Source organism: Pelobates fuscus, chromosome 8, assembly GCF_036172605.1.
Source record: "Pelobates fuscus isolate aPelFus1 chromosome 8, aPelFus1.pri, whole genome shotgun sequence".
In the NCBI taxonomy this organism is placed as follows: Eukaryota; Metazoa; Chordata; class Amphibia; order Anura; family Pelobatidae; genus Pelobates; species Pelobates fuscus.
In genome coordinates this window covers 57704490-57725574 of record NC_086324.1, presented here as the reverse complement: position 1 = coordinate 57725574, position 21085 = coordinate 57704490, and positions in this window count along the sequence as shown.

Genomic DNA, 21085 nt, shown 5'->3' with positions numbered 1-21085 from the left:
TGTATGAGTGCAGTGTGTGTGTATGAGTGCAGTGTGTGTTTGAATGCAGTGTGTATGAGTGCAGTGTGTGTATGAGTGCAGTGTATATGACTGCAGTGTGTGTTTGACTGCAGTGTGTGTGTATGAGTGCAGTGTGTGTATGAGTGCAGTGTGTATGAGTGCAGTGTGTATGCATGAATGCAGTGTGTGTGTATGAGTGCAGTGTGTATGAGTGCAGTGTGTATGAGTGCAGTGTGTATGAGTGAGTGCAGTGTGTGTATGAGTGCAGTGTGTGTATGAGTGCAGTGTGTATGTATGAATGCAGTGTGTGTGTATGATTGCAGTGTGTGTATGAGTGCAGTGTGTATGAGTGCAGTGTGTATGAGTGCAGTGAGTGTATGACTGCAGTGTGTGTGTGTGAGTGCAGTGTGTGTGTATGAGTGCAGTGTGTGTATGAGTGCAGCGTGTATGTATGAGTGCAGTGTGTGTGTGTATGAGTGCAGTGTGTGTGTATGAGTGCAGTGTGTGTGTGTATGAATGCAGTGTGTGTGAATGCAGTGTGTGTATGAGTGCAGTGTGTATGAATGCAGTGTGTGTGTGTATGAGTGTCACCTACCTTCTCCTCCGCGCCGGTCCGTGCAGCTCTTCTGTCAGCTCACACTGTAAGTCTCGCGAGAGCCGCACTATGACCCCGTGGCTCTCACGAGACTTACACTGGGAGCTGACAGAGGTGCTGAACGGACCGCCGCGGAGGAGGAGGGAGCTGACAGGAGCTGCAGGAGAGGTAAGTAACCGCACACAGCCCCATTGTCTGTATTATGGCAATGTAAATTGCCATAATACAGACATTGAGTATAAGCCGAGTTGTGGTTTTTCAGCACAAAAAATGTGCTGAAAAACTCGGCTTATACTCGAGTATATACGGTACTTACATTTACCAGAGCAGAACTTGCTCTAGTATAAACAGCATGGGTGGTATAATCACTACCTAGGAATGTGATGGTACCAGGAAGCAATGGATGGATGAATAAAGGTATATATATATATATATATATATATATATATATATATATATATATATATATAAATAAATATAAAATATACTATTTTTTAACCATACAAAAAACAATAAAAGCAGTATAAAATAATATAAAGGAGTCCCACTCCGCGCGTTTCGCCTCTCTAAGGCTTCTTCAGACACTTCTGAACAAGAACTAGTGGAATACTCTCAAAATACTTCAAACATTAACATGAACTGATCAAAGTGGGGAAAAAACAATTCACAAAAGCACCCCAAAGAAAGTCATGGGAGACCAAAATATGATCTCCAGTTATCTATAGACATGTGCAATTAATTTTGGTCTGAATTTAAATTCAGATGAATTTTAGCAATTCGGACATTCGGATGCTTTCGATTGTCCGAATTACCGAATTTCCGAAGTCACAAACCGAACCGAATTGCCAAAAACTGGAGAGGGAGGGAAAATTTAGGGAATGATGAAAGGAATCTAACTCTAACCCTAACCCTACCCCTAACCTTAACCCTACCTCTAACCTTAACCCTACCACTAACCCCAGTGGGGGTTAGGGGTAGGGTTAGGGGTAGGGTTGGGGTTAGGGTTAGGGTTAGGGATAGGGATAGGATTAGGGTTTGGAGTAGGGTTAGGGGCAGGGTAGAGTTAGGGTTAGGGGTAGGTTTAGGGGTAAGGTTAGGGGTGGGGATAGGGTTAGGGGTAGTACCCCCAAGATAGCAGAGGGACTAATGAGAAGCACACATAGACAAATCATTCTCTTCTTCAATTACCAGCATTCGATCAGCCCCACAAAACAGTAGTTACATAGTGGAATTTACTTCAGGGTGAGAACATGAATTGGGGTTTTTGAAACTACAAAAATTACACATATAAATTCCATAACCTGTGTTATTATTCCACCACCATGGGATGAAGTAAAGGGTAGGGGTAATAAATTGGGCCTCTGCCTCTTTATGCTCACTTTGAATCCCACCAAGGCCTACATTTTGAACTTTTGAAAATAGAAAAGGAAGAATTGGATCTGTTTAGCTTTTAATATTTTTATTTATGCTATATATGGTGTATATATTTTTGTGTATTCCTCATTCATAAGTCCCCTGACAGAGGTCTGGGAATCTAAGGGTTCTGTGTGCTATCTTAGCTGTTCCTAGAACTGCACTCTCCTGGATAGTGATCTCAGATGTCCCATGTGTTTCCTGTAGCCCCTCTCATTGGGTATATACACATATATATATTATGGCCTTGTGCACCTTCTTAGTAGTCAGCAATCCATTTTATTTGCCATCAGTGCATAGATAAAGACAATGTTTCAGCCAATCTAATGACCTTTATCAAAATTGCCTGACACCTTGTCTTTGCCTATGCATTAATAGTAAATAAAATGGATTGCTGACTACTAGTAAGGTGTGTAGGACCGTATTTATTTGTTTTACTACATACCTACACTGTGGAGGACAGTTGATTCCTAATTCATATTACTTTCCACTATTTTCTCTTTTGAATACTTCCCGAAAACTGGAAAATCCAGGTGGAAATCCTAGTCAGACCACCTTACCAATAAGTGTCCCGGGCAAGACAACTAAAGATACCTAGCTCAATAATATGAGAGTAACATGAACCAAGAAAGTTTAGAGAGTAGATTCAGTAGATTCCAGTTGGGCATCTGAGATCTCCAAAACAGTGCATTTCTAAGAGTAGAAAAATACTACACAGAGCCTTCAGACTCGTAGGGCTATGGAAGAGGGGCTGAGAATGAGGAGTTCACAAAATACCACCCGAAGTGGTAAGAAAGTAAACTTTTTAATATATTTTCAATCTTATATTTTAATAATTTCAAATAACATATAACAAGAACACGTATATACAAAACTTACAGTTCACAAACTACTACTGGTAGAATTATCCAAAGATACATACATATTATAACCAGCCTTCCCATTTAATATTAATACTACAATAAATCAACCCCCAATTTTTTTTTTTTTTTGTTCTCTGTTTTTTAAAAAGTAGTAATTCTAGCACCTAGATTTAATGTTTCATTTGCATAGGGTCTATAAATTGAGAGCATTTTGTACATTCTACTATTTAGGCAAGAATTGAAAAATTGAAAAGAAAAATAAGATAACTATGCTTTTATTTTGACTTGTTTCTCCTTCAATAATACACAGACAGAGTTATTAAAGGGGAAATTGCCAGGAATTCTAAGAGAATTTAAACATTTAATTAGCCAAATTATTACAAAAACTATTATCTAAATAGTTCAGTTTCCAGTTCAGCTATTTTGTCCTTAATTTGAAATTCACTTTGAATTCTCACTTTATGAATAGCCATGCTTATTATAAAATATTACTTAAACTGTTATATAATGTGATAGGATTAAATAAATGAAATAGTTATGTATTTACAATGATAGCAGAGGGACAGCAGAGGGGTGTGCGTGCGTGCGTGCATGTGTGTACGCGCACATCCTTACAGTTCCATGTCTTTTTTTGTTGTTGTTTTTTTGCCTGGACATAAACCATTAAAAATATCACTGAGTGTAGGTTAGTTTTACTTTAAATCTAGTACGGATTTCAGAGATTACTGTATGCAGTGTGACTGTATTTTTCGAGGGCGATAGGCTGAGAGTTATCCACTAGAATGTGGCAGGAAGAAAGTCCTGTTTTCATATGTATCTCACCACTTCCAAAACATTGTACTTAAACATGGTGCCATCAGGAATGCCACCCATAACCACAAACATCACACAGTATTATTTCTGTTCGTTCTCCCACTGAACCCATTTAGTCTGAAACTACAAATTTAGCAAAAAAAGGAGGTATTTAATGATACATTTTGGCTGCATGGCTGGTTTTATGTTTTCTCTTATTTTTCTTCCTCCGCTTAATCTGTGTGTTTGTTTTTTCTTAAAACACTAATGCTAGAACCTTGTCTCTCATCCCCATTGTCAAATCAGTTATTATATCACCATAAATTATACATTAAGGCAGAGGGTAAGTTGGAGAGATGGGCTAAGTGACTTTCTCATCTGAGAAAAAACAACAAATAGTCACAATGGGGCAGAGAAAAAAAAACTGTTAACACTTTGTGAGCAGAGAAGTTAGCACAAATTAATACACACATGCACAAACACACAAATATATAGAAGTACAGATTGCATAGCGGTGAAACAAACTAATAAAAAACAACAAAAGATGCCTTTTTATCTTGAGTCTGGTAACATAGTCAGATAGTAATTTATAGTAACATAGTAATATGCTATAGTATTACATACATATATTATAGTACCCGTAATATAAGTTAGAAAAAAACACTTGTTACTGTAGATCCACCAATGACAAAAAGCCCACCAGTTCCATTTAACCCATTGTCCTTGATTTAAAAATGGCAACTGGATTTCTCTTTGGACTAACATGAATATGAATAAATAATAATAAAAATAATAATTTCCTAGTTAAAGGACCACTAGTTACTAGTTTTCCTCAGGGCCCCCCTCCCGCCGGGCTCTAGGGGGTGGAAGGGGTTAAATTTACCTCTTTTTCCAGCGCCGGGCGGGGGAGTCTCCTCCTCCTCTCCTCCTCCTTGTCGTTGTCATAGGCTGAATGAGCATTCGCGGCAAGAGCAGCGCGCGCATTCAGTCAGTACATTGGAAAGCATTCTCAATGCTTTCCTATGGACGCTGGCATCTTCTGACTGTGAAAATCAAAGTGAGAAGCGCGGAAGCGCCTCTAGCGGCTGTCAATGAGACAGCCACTAGAGGCTGGATTAACCCTATTATAAACATAGCAGTTTCTCTGAAACTGCTATGTTTACAGCAGGCAGGGTTAAACCTAGATGGACCAGGCACCCAGACCACTTCATTAAGCTGAATTGGTCTGGGTGCTTATAGTGGTCCTTTAATAGAATGTGCACAGGGAGAAATGTCTGTGTTTTTGGTCACAATCCAACCAATCAGAACGCTCTGACTGAAATTGCATAAAATGCTAAGGGCTTTCTACATCCTGAAACTTCAGTCTGTGCGAGGCCCTCAAAGGGCCAAAATGTGTGCCCTCTTTATTTTTTTGTTTTTTATTTTAATAGTAATGGATTTTTATTTGGTCTTTTTTGGGTTCTCCAGAAAATAAAATTTAAAAGAAATACTTCTCATACTAAGTATGATTTGCAGTGTGAGGGGGGATAGTTAGGTAAAATATTTTGGATGGGGTGGCTAGGGGCATGGGGATGCCTATCCACCAGACAGGGGACAGATCAATTTAAGATATATTTTTTGTGGGTTGGACAATGGCAGTTCCCAGTTGCTGCCCATCGGTGTGGCTGGGGCAGACTCTAGGTTCCCCAATGAATTATATTTAAAGCCCCCACCTGCCTACTATGTGTGGGGTGTGTGGCGGCAAGTGGGGAATAGACTCTAGGTTCCCCAATGAATTATAATTAAAGCCCAAACCTGCCTCACATGTGTGGGGTGTGTGGCGGCAAGTGGGGGGCTTTAATTAAAACACCTCTCTGGTATTATAATTAGGGAACCTAGCTGCCACCCATCTGTGGAGATAATGTATTTTTGTGTTCTTTCTGTAAATACAGCTTGTACCTCATGGAGGACCTTTAAGGCACTTGGTTGAGGCTGTCAGGGACCATGCAGTATTAGGACATGAACCAGTTGGCTGATTTGCTGACAATATAAGTTAGCAAAAGGTTTGCAAAGCTTGACTCTTATCTTGGGTTGCAGGATAGATTGTTCTTTTAATTATCAAGCAGCTGAGACACTGACCTCCCTACATATCTTGCAGCACCCTCACTAGCCCCTTGTTGCCTTTGTACAACCCCTATGGATTTTCCTTCTGCTCTCCATCTATTGACCATCCAACATTGCAACAGGATGTCGGGGCTGCAGGCCTTGTTGTTTTACCTTTCATTATTTTTATTTTAACATATCAAAGCAGCTGCCTTCAAATTGAGCTGCAGAACTGAGGTTTGTGTGTCTTTTTTTTTTTTTTTTTTTAACAGGAACATAAACTTTTAAACATTTTCCCAGAGAGGTGACATCAACGTAGTCTTACATCTAAATACAACATCTAAAATAAAAAATAATTTAAAAAAAATGGAGAGATCAAGTGTACTGGTTGATCACAATACATATTATTCACTGGCAACGTAACAGGTTTAGACATATGTGAGATAATATAAATGCTAATAATAAATACATTTAAAGTGCTATGTTAAAGAATGTGAATAGGTTTTATTACATACTGTATACAGGGCCGGTGCAAGGATTTTTGCCGCCCTAGGCAAAAAATTTTTTGCCGCCCCCCCATATGTCCAGCCCACCATGTGACATCACAATGCCCCGCCCATATGCTCTGCCATATGGGCCAACGCCAGTCTTCACAAAGTGTCTTATCTGAAAATACAGTGTGTTTACATTAAAAAGCCTACAGGCACAGGCTATAGACACCAGAACCACTACATTATGCTGTAGTGCTTCTGGTGACTATAGTATCCATTTAATGTGAGGTAAATGAGAGATTAGTGCCACTAATAATATATTGGATTGCCTACTTACCACCAGATGAGGACAAGAGGCTGATGATGGGCTCAGTCTGGCTCCACAGGTCTGGTGTAGAAGAGGCTCTCTGGAGACTGTTTTTAACAGTGCTCACAACAATTAACGAACAGGAAGCAGCTCCATTTTTTAGGGCCCCTTACACAGCTCAAGGTCTGGGCCCCCAGGGGGCATACGCCTACAATGCCCACCCATAAATCCACCTACATGGCCCATCCATGAGTTGGGGATGTTTTATGTGTGCAATTTGTGTAAGGGATGTAGTGTGTTTATAGGGGATGTAGTGTGTGTTTGCGTGTAAGGAATGCATTGTATGTTTCTGTGTGTGTGTGTGTGTGTGTAAGGGGTGCAAGGTTTGTTTCTGTGTATGTAATTGAATGCAGTGTGTGTCTGTAAGGGGTGCATTAATTATGTAAGAGAACGTAAGGGATGAATTGTGTGTTTCGGGTGTGTCTGTGTGTGAGTAGGAATGCATTGTATGTTTCTGTGTGTGTGTGGGGGGGATGCATTGTGTATGTGTGTAGTGTAAAAGAGAGGGTTTGTGGGGTAGGATAGGGACTGAGATGGGAACAGCTTTCTTTTTTAAAAAAAAATTCATAGTGCTCTCCCCTCAATTATTGATTTCCCCTTCCCTTCTGTCCCTCCGTGTTCTCCCCTTCTGTCACTTAGTGCTCTCCCTTGGCCCCCTGTCCCTCTGCAGTCCCCCTTGGTGGTCTTCTCACTCCCCCCTCCCCCCTTAGTGGTCCTCCCTCTCCCAAACCCCTTAGTGGTCCTCCCTCTCCCAAACCCCTTAGTAGACCTTCCCCTACTCCCCCCACCCCCTTAGTGGTAATCACCCTCCTCCCCTCTCCTTAGTAGTCCTCCCTCCTTACCCCCCTTTGGTCCTTCCCCCCCTTAGTGGTCCTTATCCCCCCTCCCCTAGTGGTCCTTATCCCCCCCAACCTCCCATAGTGGTCCTTATCCCCCCTCCCTCCCCTAGTGGTCCTTATCCCCCCTCCCCTAGTGGTCCTTATCCCCCCCTCCCCTAGTGGTCCTTATCCCCCCCTCCCCTAGTGGTCCTTATACCCCCCCTCCCCTAGTGGTTCTTATACCCCCCCCTCCCTTAGTGGTCCTTATACCCCCTCACTTAATGGTCCTTATACCCCCCTCCCTTAGTGGTCCTTATACCCCCCCCTTAGTGGTCCTTATACCCCCCCTCCCTTAGTGGTCCTTATACCCCCCCTCCCTTAGTGGTCCTTATACCCCCTCCCTCCCTTAGTGGTCCTTATACCACCCCCCCCCCCTTTAGTGGTCCTTATACCCCCCCTCCCTTAGTGGTCCTTATACCCCCCCCTTAGTGGTCCTTATACCCCCCTCCTCCCTTAGTGGTCCTTATACCCCCCCCCTCCTCCCTTAGTGGTCCTTATACCCCCCCACTCCTCCCTTAGTGGTCCTTATACCCCCCTCCTCCCTTAGTGGTCCTTAACCCCCCCTCCCCCTCCCCTTAGTGGTCCTTAACCCCCCCCTCGTAGTCCTTAAACACCCCCCTCGTGGTCCTTAAACCCCCCTCCCCTTAGTGGTCCTTAAACCCCCCTCCCCCCCCTTAGTGGTCCTTAACCCCCCCTCCTTAGTGGTCCTTACCCTCCCCTCCTGCCCATGTAGCGTGGTCGGGCGGCGCGGAACGCGGGACAGGAACCTTTGTTTCCTGTACCCGGCCGCCGGCGGAATGACAGGAAATGCTCACTGAGTGAGCATTTCCTGTCATTCCGCCGGCGGCCGGGTACAGGAAACAAAGGTTCCTGTCCCGCGTTCCGCGCCACCCGGCCACGCTACATGGAGAGACCGGCAGGAGGGAGCGCTCTGCGCTTCCCTCCTGCCGGTCATAAACCCGGCCGCCCTCCATGCAGCAGTGCTGCGCCGCCTGGGGCTTGTTAAAGAGCTCAGGCGGCGCAGCATGAGGAGGCGCAGCGGGGACAGGGATCCAGCGCCCCCTGGTAAGTTGCGCCCTAGGCGGCTGCCTAGGTCGCCTTACAGGTGGCGCCGGCCCTGACTGTATATAAGAGTTACTGGTAAATTAGCCTTGATTTAATAAGCTTTCCAAAAGATTTATCTACCTAAGTCAAAATTAAAGTCTATGGGATTCTTTGTAGATAAATAATGTAGATCATTTTTCTAACAGTATTGAATCATATGGAAAGCTTATTAATTTGCAGGATATTGTAGTCACGCGCTTTATGCTTTATCAATATTGTATTTTTTGTATACAGTAGAAACTAGCTACATAAACAACACATTGTTCATCTTATGTTATCAAGGTGTCCATTTTTAGTTAATGTATGAAAGTATAATGAAAAATCTTCAGTTAGGCTTTCAAAGAAACTGCAAACCCAGTGGTTAAAGTGTGTCTCACCAGACTGTAAATTTTGAGCATTTCACAAAAATAGAATCTCTATGAAATACTCACATATACTGTGTTGAATTCCAACCCAGCCATACAATATAAGACAAAGAAGGAACGACTTTGTCTAATGGCAAAGCCTAAAGCTAGGGCTAGGGGTCCACAAGCCACCCACACCCCAAATAATAATACTTAACAAGAGACGGAGCTTCCGCAGTCAAGTTTTGTGAATTCCTATAGCCGTCACTCACCATGGCTTATCATGAGATTTTAAAGGATCACTATAGGGTCAGGAACACAAACATGTATTCCTGACCCTATAGTGTTAAATCCACCATCTAGCCCCCCTGGGCCCCTCATGCCTCGATAAATATAGCAAAATCTTACTGTATTCATGCCAGAAGCTGTAACTCTGCATGCTGTTAGACTCGGAAAAACAAAGTCTGCTGACATCATCAGAAGTGGTAGCCTGATCCAATCACAGTGCTTCTCCATAGGATTTGCTGAGACTGACAAAGAGGGAGATCAGGGGCAGAGCCAGCATGATTCAAACATAGCCCTGGCTATGCCCAGCATCTCGTCATAGAGATAAATTGAATCAATGAATCTCTATGAGGAAAGTTCAGTGTCTGCATGCAAATGAAGGAGATACTGAATGTTTGGATGCATTTTAGGCAGCCATGACCCAGAAAGGATCTCTAACAGCCACCTGAGGAGTGGCCAGTGAAGTTATCACTAGGCTGTAATGTAAACACTGCATTTTCTCTGAAAAGACAATGTTTACAGCAAAAAGCCTGAAGGTAATGATTCTATTCACCTGAACAAATTCAATAAGCTGTAGTTGTTCTGGTGACTATAGTGTCCCTTTAAGTAAACCTTCACTGTGTGGTATAGATACCCACCCTAGTGAAAAACGGTGGAGCGCTAGAGAATTAATCACTTACCCCCACTATATAGGTGAGGTATAGTATCCTATTATAAAGAATGCTAATATAGTGTAATATATCCAATATTGTGCAAAAAAATGTATCTCAATATTGGTGCACTCACATTTCGCGGAGCCACATGGGACCGGCTCAGATCACTTGAGTAGGTATGTTCTAGGGTGACATTTACCCTCTTCCTCTGTACCTTGATGTGCTTGCAACACAGAAAATGGAAGAGAAAATCTAGTGCAATATGCCAATATTATAAAAGTGTAAATTTATAAGGTTGCAAACTGCTCCCCTTTTCAAGAGCCTATTGTACTTGACTCTTAGTTGTGAGATGTGTGTGTCTAAAAAGGGGACACATAACCCTTCTTTATAGCAGGATCAAAAGATGGTAGAGGGGAGTGTCCAGAAAGGATAAAAAGCTAATTTATTACAACTTGTTAAAAACAAAATATATATTTAAAACAAATAAGTCCTTACAAGGAAAAATTAAGAGACGTGTTTCGCCGATATAACGGCTTTTTTAACCCCTTAAGGACACATGACGTGTGTGACATGTCATGATTCCATTTTATTCCAGAAGTTTGGTCCTTAAGGGGTTAAATCAGTGATTTTTCAATCTATATAGTAAGGGTAAGCGATTAATTCAAGCGCCTATTACACACATTTACCATTTTGTACCATGAGATTTTGTCTATGGAGGATCTCTAGATAAATGATTGGTTTTTAAATGTAAATAAGGCTTTTAAAATACATGCTGCAAGCAGAAAAGTTAGGTAGTGTTCCAAACGTGTATCAATCACATCGGAAACCAATGGAATGTCCCCCATAGCTTTCCTGGTTTCCATGGTAATTGCCTTATATTTCTATTAGCAACACATATGAGTCTTTTGTTAATCGAGGCAATAACACTCAGCAATGTAGCTGGTACTTAAGTCTTCCACAGGAACCTGAATCAAGGACTGTTTCTACAGTGTTTTCATATAATGTGTGGCTATGATTTACCTGTAGGTTGCAGAGCACCTGGGGAATTTGTGTCTAGGGGTAATTTGGGCAGTAATTTGCCCTACTGTATCAGTATTGTATAGTTTATATGCTCACTAGAGCGAGTGTTCTACATTTATAATAATAACTTGCACTGCAACATTGTGTACCATTTGCCCTTATATTGCAATGTAAACTGTGAACGCCTAAATAAATATGCTTGTTGTGAAAGATATCTATAACCCTTGGTTACTGGAAGTAGGCCACTAAAGCCATGTACTATATATCATACTATGGTGTGTATGTATGATATTGTTAAATATAAGCATAATAAAATATTATTATTCCCATGTTTAAATTAATAATTATTTGAACTTGAGTTACGTGTGTGTGTGTGTGTTTGTGTGTGTGTGTGTGTGTGTGATAGGATTAGACCCTATCACATTCATTTTGGATATGATTCAGATTGAATTTTCATGTCAACAGTGGCAGAATAAATGTTTTTGGGCCCCTATAGCTGTGTGTCTACCATATGCCAATCCTTACAGAGATGTATTTGTGAACAGTGTGTTTGAATATAAGCATATTTTGTGTGTTTGAATTGATGTATGGATGTATTTGTGTGTTGGCATTTGAATGCAGATGTGCTTGTATGTACTGTTTATATTTAAAAGCAGCAGTGTACTTGTGTGTAGTGTTTGTGCTTTAAGGGGTTTGTATGTAGAGTCGGTGTTTGATTGCTGTGATGTATGCACATATACTGTCATATTTTAAGCCATTCCCTATCATTAGGTTGCACCTCAACTTACAGGAATGGAAAATCCCACAAACAGAGGTACTAAATAGACGTATTACCATTCCTTAAGAGCGGCTGGACTTAACGAAAGAAAGATAGAGACAAGGTCAGTAATAGCCAAGGTCAGGATTATAGAAATACGGATAAACTAAATAACTAGCCAGGTCAGGATACCAGACATACTCAAAGTCAGAAACAAACCGGGTCAGGATACCAAAAATACACCAAGTGCAATATAAGGCGCGTGTAGCATTCGGCTCGCCAGATGAGGGGAACAGCGTGGGCCCATGGAGGAGATACGTTTGCTACATCCCCCTGCTTCCATACCTGTTTGGTACAGGAGGGTGGCTTCCCTGTGGTCCAGTGGCATCTGGCTCAGTCTGATGGGAGTCTGGTCCTGGTTCTCCCTCCTCTCTGGACTTGGTTCTCCCTTCTCTTTATTGTCCTCCACTCTTGCCTTTTCCAGCGCTGCTTGTTGGTAAGCTGGGTGGCAGTGACTTGTAATCACTTTCTCCTGTGACTTCACATAGAGCAGGGGGCCCGGATGCACTGTAAGGGCCCCAGCAACTGACCGAGCCCCTTATCAAAGGTGGCCATCAGGTGGCCCTACGTGCATGGGGGCCCTTGAACCTGCGGGCCCAGTGCTATAGTTCCACCACTGCATGTCAATCTAGAAGACAATATAGTGGAACAAACAGATTGAAAACTAATAACAAAGAAATCAAAGGCATACAAAGAAGTTTATTTAATACATTTTATATTATAAGTTAAACAATGTTTAAATTTCTCTTCTTCATTTTCAATGTGTGCCCTGACTTTGCCTTGTCTGAATTGGATTATCATATAATTTCCTAAATATTTAATATACATTTAAAAGAACATGGAGCATTGCATGCATAAAAGGTTAACACGAGTTATCTGGGATTTTTAATGTATTATTCAATTATATAAATTCCAGAGAAGTGACAGTTCCCCTTTAAGTTCATTATTTGCAGCCTAATTCATTAAATGAGCACAGTATATTATATTATCAGCTACATAAAAATAATCTTGATGTAGGTAGCCCAATTCTCCTATAACTTAAATCAGGGTGCCCCTGCTTTCTGTATATCTTACATGCGAATCTCCCTGTGATGATCCGAACGGGGATCTCCACTTGACTTTTACTTTAATTTTTGAAAAATGGGTGCTTTATTATCACTACGTGTTCTGTTGCTAAATATGTTTCCTAACGATTATTGTCTCTGCGTGTATTATGTTATGCTCTTGCACCTCAATAAAACGTGATTGACATGAAAAAAATAATCATCAAATAAATAATAATCTTGAGGTTATGGACTTTTAATATGTGATATTGTTTTATAGCTTTTATGTTCTCAATGTTCATATCTACAGATCTTCTTAACTATGTATGGCCCCTGTTTAGAAAACTTAACAAGTGTAGTTTTTACAGTATAAGAACTATAATATCTATAAAATGTGTTTCAATATACATTTATAGTCTGTTACAAATTTATAGTCATCTCTAAAATGAGTTATTACTGTTTTTTGGCATGCATTGTTCACAGATTTAACAGCAAATTAATAATTAACTACTTCCTATGCATTTTTCCCAATAGGAGTTTATATACTTTATAAAGAATTTATTATTAAACAATTTAACCTTTTACACCATTGAACTGTGATGTGAATAAAAAAATGCATTTTGTATGTGCATTTATCAGGGGAGGACTGACAACTTTTGGCCCTGGGGCAAGGAGATTGTTGGCACAGCAACCTGGCATGTTTATTATGAAATTAGATTTATTATGTTTGCTTTCTCTATTTAGGTGATATATTTTAAGGCTCAAAATTAATTCTAAAGCTCAAATATTTAATGTTGAAGCTTAAAGCTAAACCTCTTGCACATGGGGCCACCCTGACTATATATATGTTTATTGATCAAACAAGCTGGAGTTCTAGAGAATATTTAAATGTTTTCAGACAGTATCTGTTCCCCTTATTAAAATGCAAAAATATCAATTGGTATTTGCACATTACAGGAACATTGCTATGGATTAAAAATCATTTTAGTAGTAAAATCACTAAGAACACCCCCTAATCTCCTATTTTATAGTTAAAGGAACACTATAGGGTCAGGAAACATGTATACCTGTCCATATAGTGTCCCCTGGCCCCCCTTAAATATAGTAAAAACGAACGTTATTTTCAGCTCCGCATGGGTCCGCTGGTCCTGGTTCCACCGCTGATCCACCTCCTTGGATGACATCATCAGAATTTATGATCTCAGCCAATCACGATGCTTCCCTTATAAAAGCATTGGATTGGCTGGGATTGTAATTTCTGATGATCTAAGCTAAGGAGGCGGGGCCACCCTGTCAATCAGCATGTCCTTATAGAGATGCATTGAAACCTAGAGCCTAAGAACACCTCTAGGGGCAACTCTAGTGGTCATCTGCGGAGTGGCCCCTAGAGGTGTTCCTAGGCTGTAATGTAAACACCGCAGTGTTAATTTTGTCGACTAACAATTTTAGTCAGATTTTAGTCGACTAAAACTAGACTTAAACTAAAACAATTCAGATGACTAAAATATGACCTAAATTAAAATGGCTTTTTAGTCAAAATGAGGGACTGGGTGAGGAATTGAGACACATTGAGACATGTGTGGGAAATGAAATGCATGGAGGGGCTGGGCGTATACAAAGCGACATAAAGAGGCTGGGTGAGAAAGAGATAAGGTGCGGGGGGAAGCGACACACTATAGAGAGGAAAAGACACACAGTGGAGTTTGGAGGGGGGCTAAGAACCACAGAGGGGCTGGGGAAGGTGCAAAAGAGATAGATAGGGGAAGGTTTAAAAGAGACAGACAGGGGCTAAAACTAGACTAAAACTAAAACAATTCAGATGAGCAAAATACGACTAAAACTAAAATGGCTTTTTAGTCAAAAGACTATGACTAAAACTACATTTAAATTTCCCACCAAAACACCGAAACACTGCCTTTTCTCTGAAAAGGTATTGTTTACAGCAAAAAACCTGCAGGGATAGGCAATAGACGTCAGAACAACTACAATAAGCTGCAGTTGTTCTGGTTACTATGGTGTCCCTTTAAGGTAGGACTCACCAATAGTTGACTACTTTGATATAGTGGTGATTTTTAAAACAGATGATTTAAAGAAGCCTTGAAATTATGTTCCGCGGAATATTTTGTGTTTGCACTGATCATGATTTGTATATTTTGTAACAATATCAGCTGTCAGCTATATAATTAGAGGAACACAAAACACTAAAGTGTTCATCTGCCCATGACACCTTGTGATATATAAAACACAGGCACAAACCGGTCCACAACAAAATAAAATCGTATTTTATGACACCTGGTATTCCAGCTGCTTTTTAAAACTATTTGTTATCATTTTATTAGGCTTTAACATTTAGTTTTACAAGGTGTTTCAGTTCCTCACATTGACCACGTTGCACAGAGCTCAGGTTTTATAAATTTATATATCAACCTTTGATTTGTATTAACCATTGTATATCTTTTACAGATACAATCAATGTTAGCAACTCTTAGTGCAAAGACTTTGCATTCCTCAGGAGTTCTCCAAAAAACAATAATCTCAAGTCACGAGCAACGGTTTGAAGACTTCAAACTGACTTCAAGATACGGACTTAATTCGCAAATCTATTTTTTAATGTATTTTCGTTTTATATCATTACAATGAAAGGAGCCAGAGAAATTAATTTAATGTGACTTGTCCAGTATGCTTGAACATTATCAGCGATTTTATTTTGATAATCTTTATTTTAATTTTATTCAGCTTTTATCATAAGGTTGGAGAATAAACAGATGAACAAGTAATAATATTGTATATATCAACATTTTCCAGTAATCCATGCAAAATGTTCACAATCAGGGATTTAAAAACAACTTTGTGTCTTAATTCCAAAGTTCTTGTATAGAAGGCTAACTATTAATGTGCAAAACCACCGTACACTAAGACCGCAGCACTAGGTCTAATATGGAAATTGGTTCTCCCTTAACAGTTCTGAGTGATAACTCAATATCCCTTTCGTTTATGTCTATTAGGTATGAAAAAGAAAAAAAGGAGAATTTAGGAGGGATACGGAAGAGAGAGAAAGAAAAACAAACGGTATCTCTTCCTCGGCTTTTAGGGATAGAGGTCTCTAGCTTGGGCATACCACCAAATAGAAGGCGGGTTCCCTCCCATCTTTAGGAAACACCATGATAGTAGCTGCTAGGGTATCAGTGGGGAAATTGCTACCTCACAATAAGGACTAAAATCCTTGTGATGATTTTTGTAACAACAAGTCCTCAAGAGTTTCCAGGTATTTGAGAGGGAGGCCCCCCTCCTCCCTATTCCCCCCACTCCCTTCCCTGAAAGACACAAACACAAATACATACATAGAGACACACACACACACACACTGACACTTACAGACAGACACATACACACAGGCGCACACACATACATACAAACAGACAGGCACACATATATACATACAGACAAACACACACACACACACACACACAGACACATACATACAGACCGACACACACACAGACAGGCACATACCCAGACACATACATACAAACAGACAGGCACACATACAGACAGACACACACACGCATACAGGCACACATACAGACACATACATACAAAGACACATACATACATACAAACAGACAGACACACATACACACAGGCAGACACATACAGACAGACAGATACACACAAATACAGACAGGCATACATACATACAGACATGCACACATACAGACACATACATACATACAGACAGACACACACACATACACAAGACACACATACACACAAAGGCACATACATACAAACAGACAAGCACACACACACACACACATATGCAGGCAGACACACACAGACATACAGGCAGACACACACACAGACATACAGGCAGACACACACACAGACATACAGACAGACAGACACACGCACACACATACAGAAACACATACATACAGACAGACACACACACACACACACACACATATACAGACACACCAACCCATACAGACACACACATACAGAAACACACACACACAAGACACACATACATACAAATACATACATACAAACAAACAAACAGGCACATATACATACAGGCAGACACACACACACAGATACACATACAGACACACACACATACATACAAACACACACACACACACACACACACACACAAAATGTTTAAGTCACCCTCCTGTTTCCTATATTTTGGGTGCAGGAGGATGACTTTCCCTGGGGTCCAGTGGTGGCTCAGGTGGATGGGAGTCAGAGTTCCCACTCCGACTCCCTGTTCTTCCTCCCGCGTGGGCTCTCTGTATGCTGGAAGGAAGTGACGTGCAGTCACTTCCTCCCAGCTTGTGATGTCATCACAGGGGGCCAGTCGCGCTGTTAAAGCGCCCAGCTCTGACCGGACCCCCTGACAATCCATCGCCATCGGGTGGCCCTGACAGCATGGGCCACCCGATGGACCCCTTGAATGGGGACCCCGGTGGTTTGCCTCATGGGCCGGGGCCACAAAAGATAGCAGCAAGCACACGGTTGCAGGGGTCCGCAGGGCGGCTGGGCCCACTGCAGTGACGGACCCGGTCGCAGCTTCGACCCCTGCGACCGCGGTATGTACGCCAGTGCTTATGGGTTTGGTAGTCATCTCTTTTTTTTGTAAAACTTTTGTGAGGAGTCTTCCACATTTGTTTGAATATTCGTAAAAGTATCTATGGGATTTACAGGTGGTGAGGAGATATTTTTTGGGCAACAACTTTTGGAGCGCTACCAGCTCCTTATATTTGTAATATGCAATGGTGGCCTTAAGATCTTGTTCCAGTTGAGCAACCCGACTAACCAGATCTGTCAGTGTTCATTCCTGTTCTTCCTTGCGTTGAGTGCAAGTACTATGCAGTGACTGCATATCACGGATTTGTGAGCCTCTGAGGTTGTCAAACAGGGTACATCAACTGTCTCATTCTCAGTAAAGGACTGAATATGAACTGCATATATACACTCTATATCATTCAGATTATTTTATTAACCATTTTTCCTGCTTCCAACACATGAAATTCAAGAACTGACTGCTCACTTCTGCCTAATATATTTCACCCCTTGACAGGTGCAATTGTAACGGTATAATCAATGTTATTCACTTTAGCAGTCAGTGGTTTTAATGCTGTGGCTGATCAATATATTCATAATTAGATGAAGATATATATTTGGCGATTCCGAGTTATTTTATTCTCTGTTTTTGTTGCAATGCCTTTACTAAGACTCTCCCTAAATGAAAAAGGTAATCCAGACATGGACCCCATGCTTACTGTGCCAAAAGGGGTATTATTATTATACTTTATTTATAATGCACCATCACATTCTGCTAAATACATATTAACACACATAATACCTTTCACTCTGGAGCGCACTTTCACTAACACACATATACTCACAACAGTCACACAAAACAAATATACTAACACTCACACAACAATAAAACTTATACTAACACACACTTCCATTACAATGCATAAAACAGTAATATCCCTTCTTTCTTCAACCTGTTGTCTGAGGAGAGAGGCAGAAACGGAGGTACTTAGCTGTTGTCCGTGGTGTTTAGTGTTCAGGGAACAGAAGTACTGTGCACTAACTCCAGTTAGCTCTAAGTGTTATGATAGGACAGATTGAGGGTGCTGGCATATAAAATAATATCCCGTCATCCTCTTCCATTAGCATAAATGTGCTTTGGAGGAGTTCTCTGTCTGGCATCTAGGATGACTGTGTTAGAGTTGCATTATTACACCATCCAAAGGGCGGCCCTTTGGAAAAAGGACACTAGCCAACGTGGGTATCATATTGTATTAATATCTATTGCATTGTTTTAGCATTGTGGCAGAGCTTCACTCACCCTCCTAAAATATAGTATGACTTATAGGAACACTCTAGCATTAGGAATTTGTCAGGGTACCCACCTGAAACTGGCATCACTTCACCCGATGCATCACTGTGCGCCGTTATTGCATACATTTCGACATTGTCCTCAGAAAAATCAGCACTTACACTGCTCATCCTGCAAGGACAATCTATTTACACCAGAACCATTCCCTTAAGCTGCAGTGGTTCTGGTGCCTCCAATGTCCATTTAAAACTGGAAATTATATTAACAGCGGCTCTGGGGGAAAGTTGCTAAGTACACAGAAAAATATCATGCAGTTTTAACTTTTAAACAATATACAATATAAAATAGTAGACACAATAGACATTTGGACAAAGGGACAGACAGAGCAATGGCTAGACAGATACGATTGGCATGGATTTTTATTCTTCAATTAATAAAAAAAAAAAATGGGAGGAAAATTATCTACAATATACTGAACAAACCTGTTTTTGTTTTTTTGTTTTTAATCGGAACTTCTTATTGTGTTCATGAAGTAATAAAGACATTCTCAATACAAATATATCACAAATGTAATGAATTCCTTTCAAAGGACATGCATATATCCCTTTTATTCACTCAACACCTAACATTTCAAAAATCAGTATTTATACACCATTATTTCTAACAAATTCCAATCAGTATTTATATACCATTATTTCTAACAAATTCTAATCAGTATTTATATACCATTATTTCTAACAAATTCCAATCAGTATTTATATACCATTATTTCTAACAAATTCCAATCTTATTACACAAGCATCAATTTACAAAATATTCTTTTAAATTCTTGAATTCGCAACCATGCAAGGTTTTGCCCCTCCAAGGCCACATAATACGCTGATTAGATCTTAGACCGTCAACTTCAACTTAAGAGATCAACATCTTAAGCAATAATAATAATTAAGGAGATAATAGCTACAATATTTCCATTGACAGATGCAACTCTTTCAACCTCAATAGTAAGAACACATGTTTTTTTCATCAGATAATGTATGCTCCGGTTTTGTTAAGCCTGAAAGGAATGCAGAAGTATGGAGGGGTAGCGCCCAGTATGTGTCCCCAGAAGAGAAGGAAGCGTATCAACCCAGAATTAAATGTACCTTTGATGCTGAACCTGTTTCCATAGAAACATATTTGGATGTCACACCTCGATCTCTTTCACGTTGAGGTGAAGGCCAGTTTAAGAAGAAAATAAAGAGAAGAGTAGGATAAAATAGAAAATATGTTACAAGTAAGTAAGACAATTTGAATGCATAATCAGAAGATAGTTTTCACATTTCTGCTTTGTTAAAGGCCTTGGGTTCTAAAGTGTTAATCTTATTAATAATTAACATTAATTGCTGACAAGTCAGTCATTAAATTAAAGTAAAAAGGTAAAACTGGACCATTCCGTGAGCAAAGTGCTCTATACAGAGCACTTGGGATGATTCAAGTGTTCCTAAAAATAAGTCAAAATTTCAAAGCACAAGATAAAAATATGACTTTCTGAACAGTTTAACTGAAAACAAATGACCCTCATGAAAATGTATTTACTATACAGTGAACTGTAGTCAGTGGTGTATCCCGGTTTTGTGCTGCCCTAGGCATGACAAAATTTAGGGCCCTCCCTCATTCCCCCCACCCCCCTGTTCCCTGCCTTCTAAATACACACACAAACATTCACTGACAGACACACATACACTAGCTAACAGACACATACATTCACTAACAGACACACACACTAACAGACACACACTCACTCACTAACAGACACATACACACTCACTAACAGACACACACTCACTCACTGACACACACACTCACTAACAGACACACACACACACCCACTCACTAACAGACACACACACACTCACTAACAGAAACACACACTTACTAACAGACACACACACTCACTAACAGACACACACACACTGACACACACACACACTAACAGACACTCACTAACAGACACAAACACACACTCACACATTAACACACTCACATTTTTTTTTAAATTAATCCCCTCAGCCTCCTTACCTTTGGGAATGCTCTGGGGGTGAGAGGTTCTCCCTTTCCCTGTGGTCCAGTGGGACTGCTGGGCTGCTGGGCGGGTGGCGGCCGGTAACTGCAGCCGGCGAGGGAGCACTTTCCCCCTGAGCTCTCTGCTCAGCTCCCTCGCGTGCTGCAGAGTGATGCCGGGAGCCGGAATATGATGTCATATTCCGGCTCCCGGCATCACTCTGCGGCGCACGAGGGAGCTGAGCAGAGAGCTCACTAATCAGTGCTCCCTCGCCAGCGCTGGCCGCCCACCCGCCCGGATTGTCAGTTAGCCACCAGGCTAACAAGACATTTGCCAGGGCATTTGGAAAGTGCCGCCCAAGGCAAATGCCTTGTTTGCCTCGCGGCTAATACATTCCTGACTGTAGTGAATTAAAAATTAAAATTAAAATGAAGACC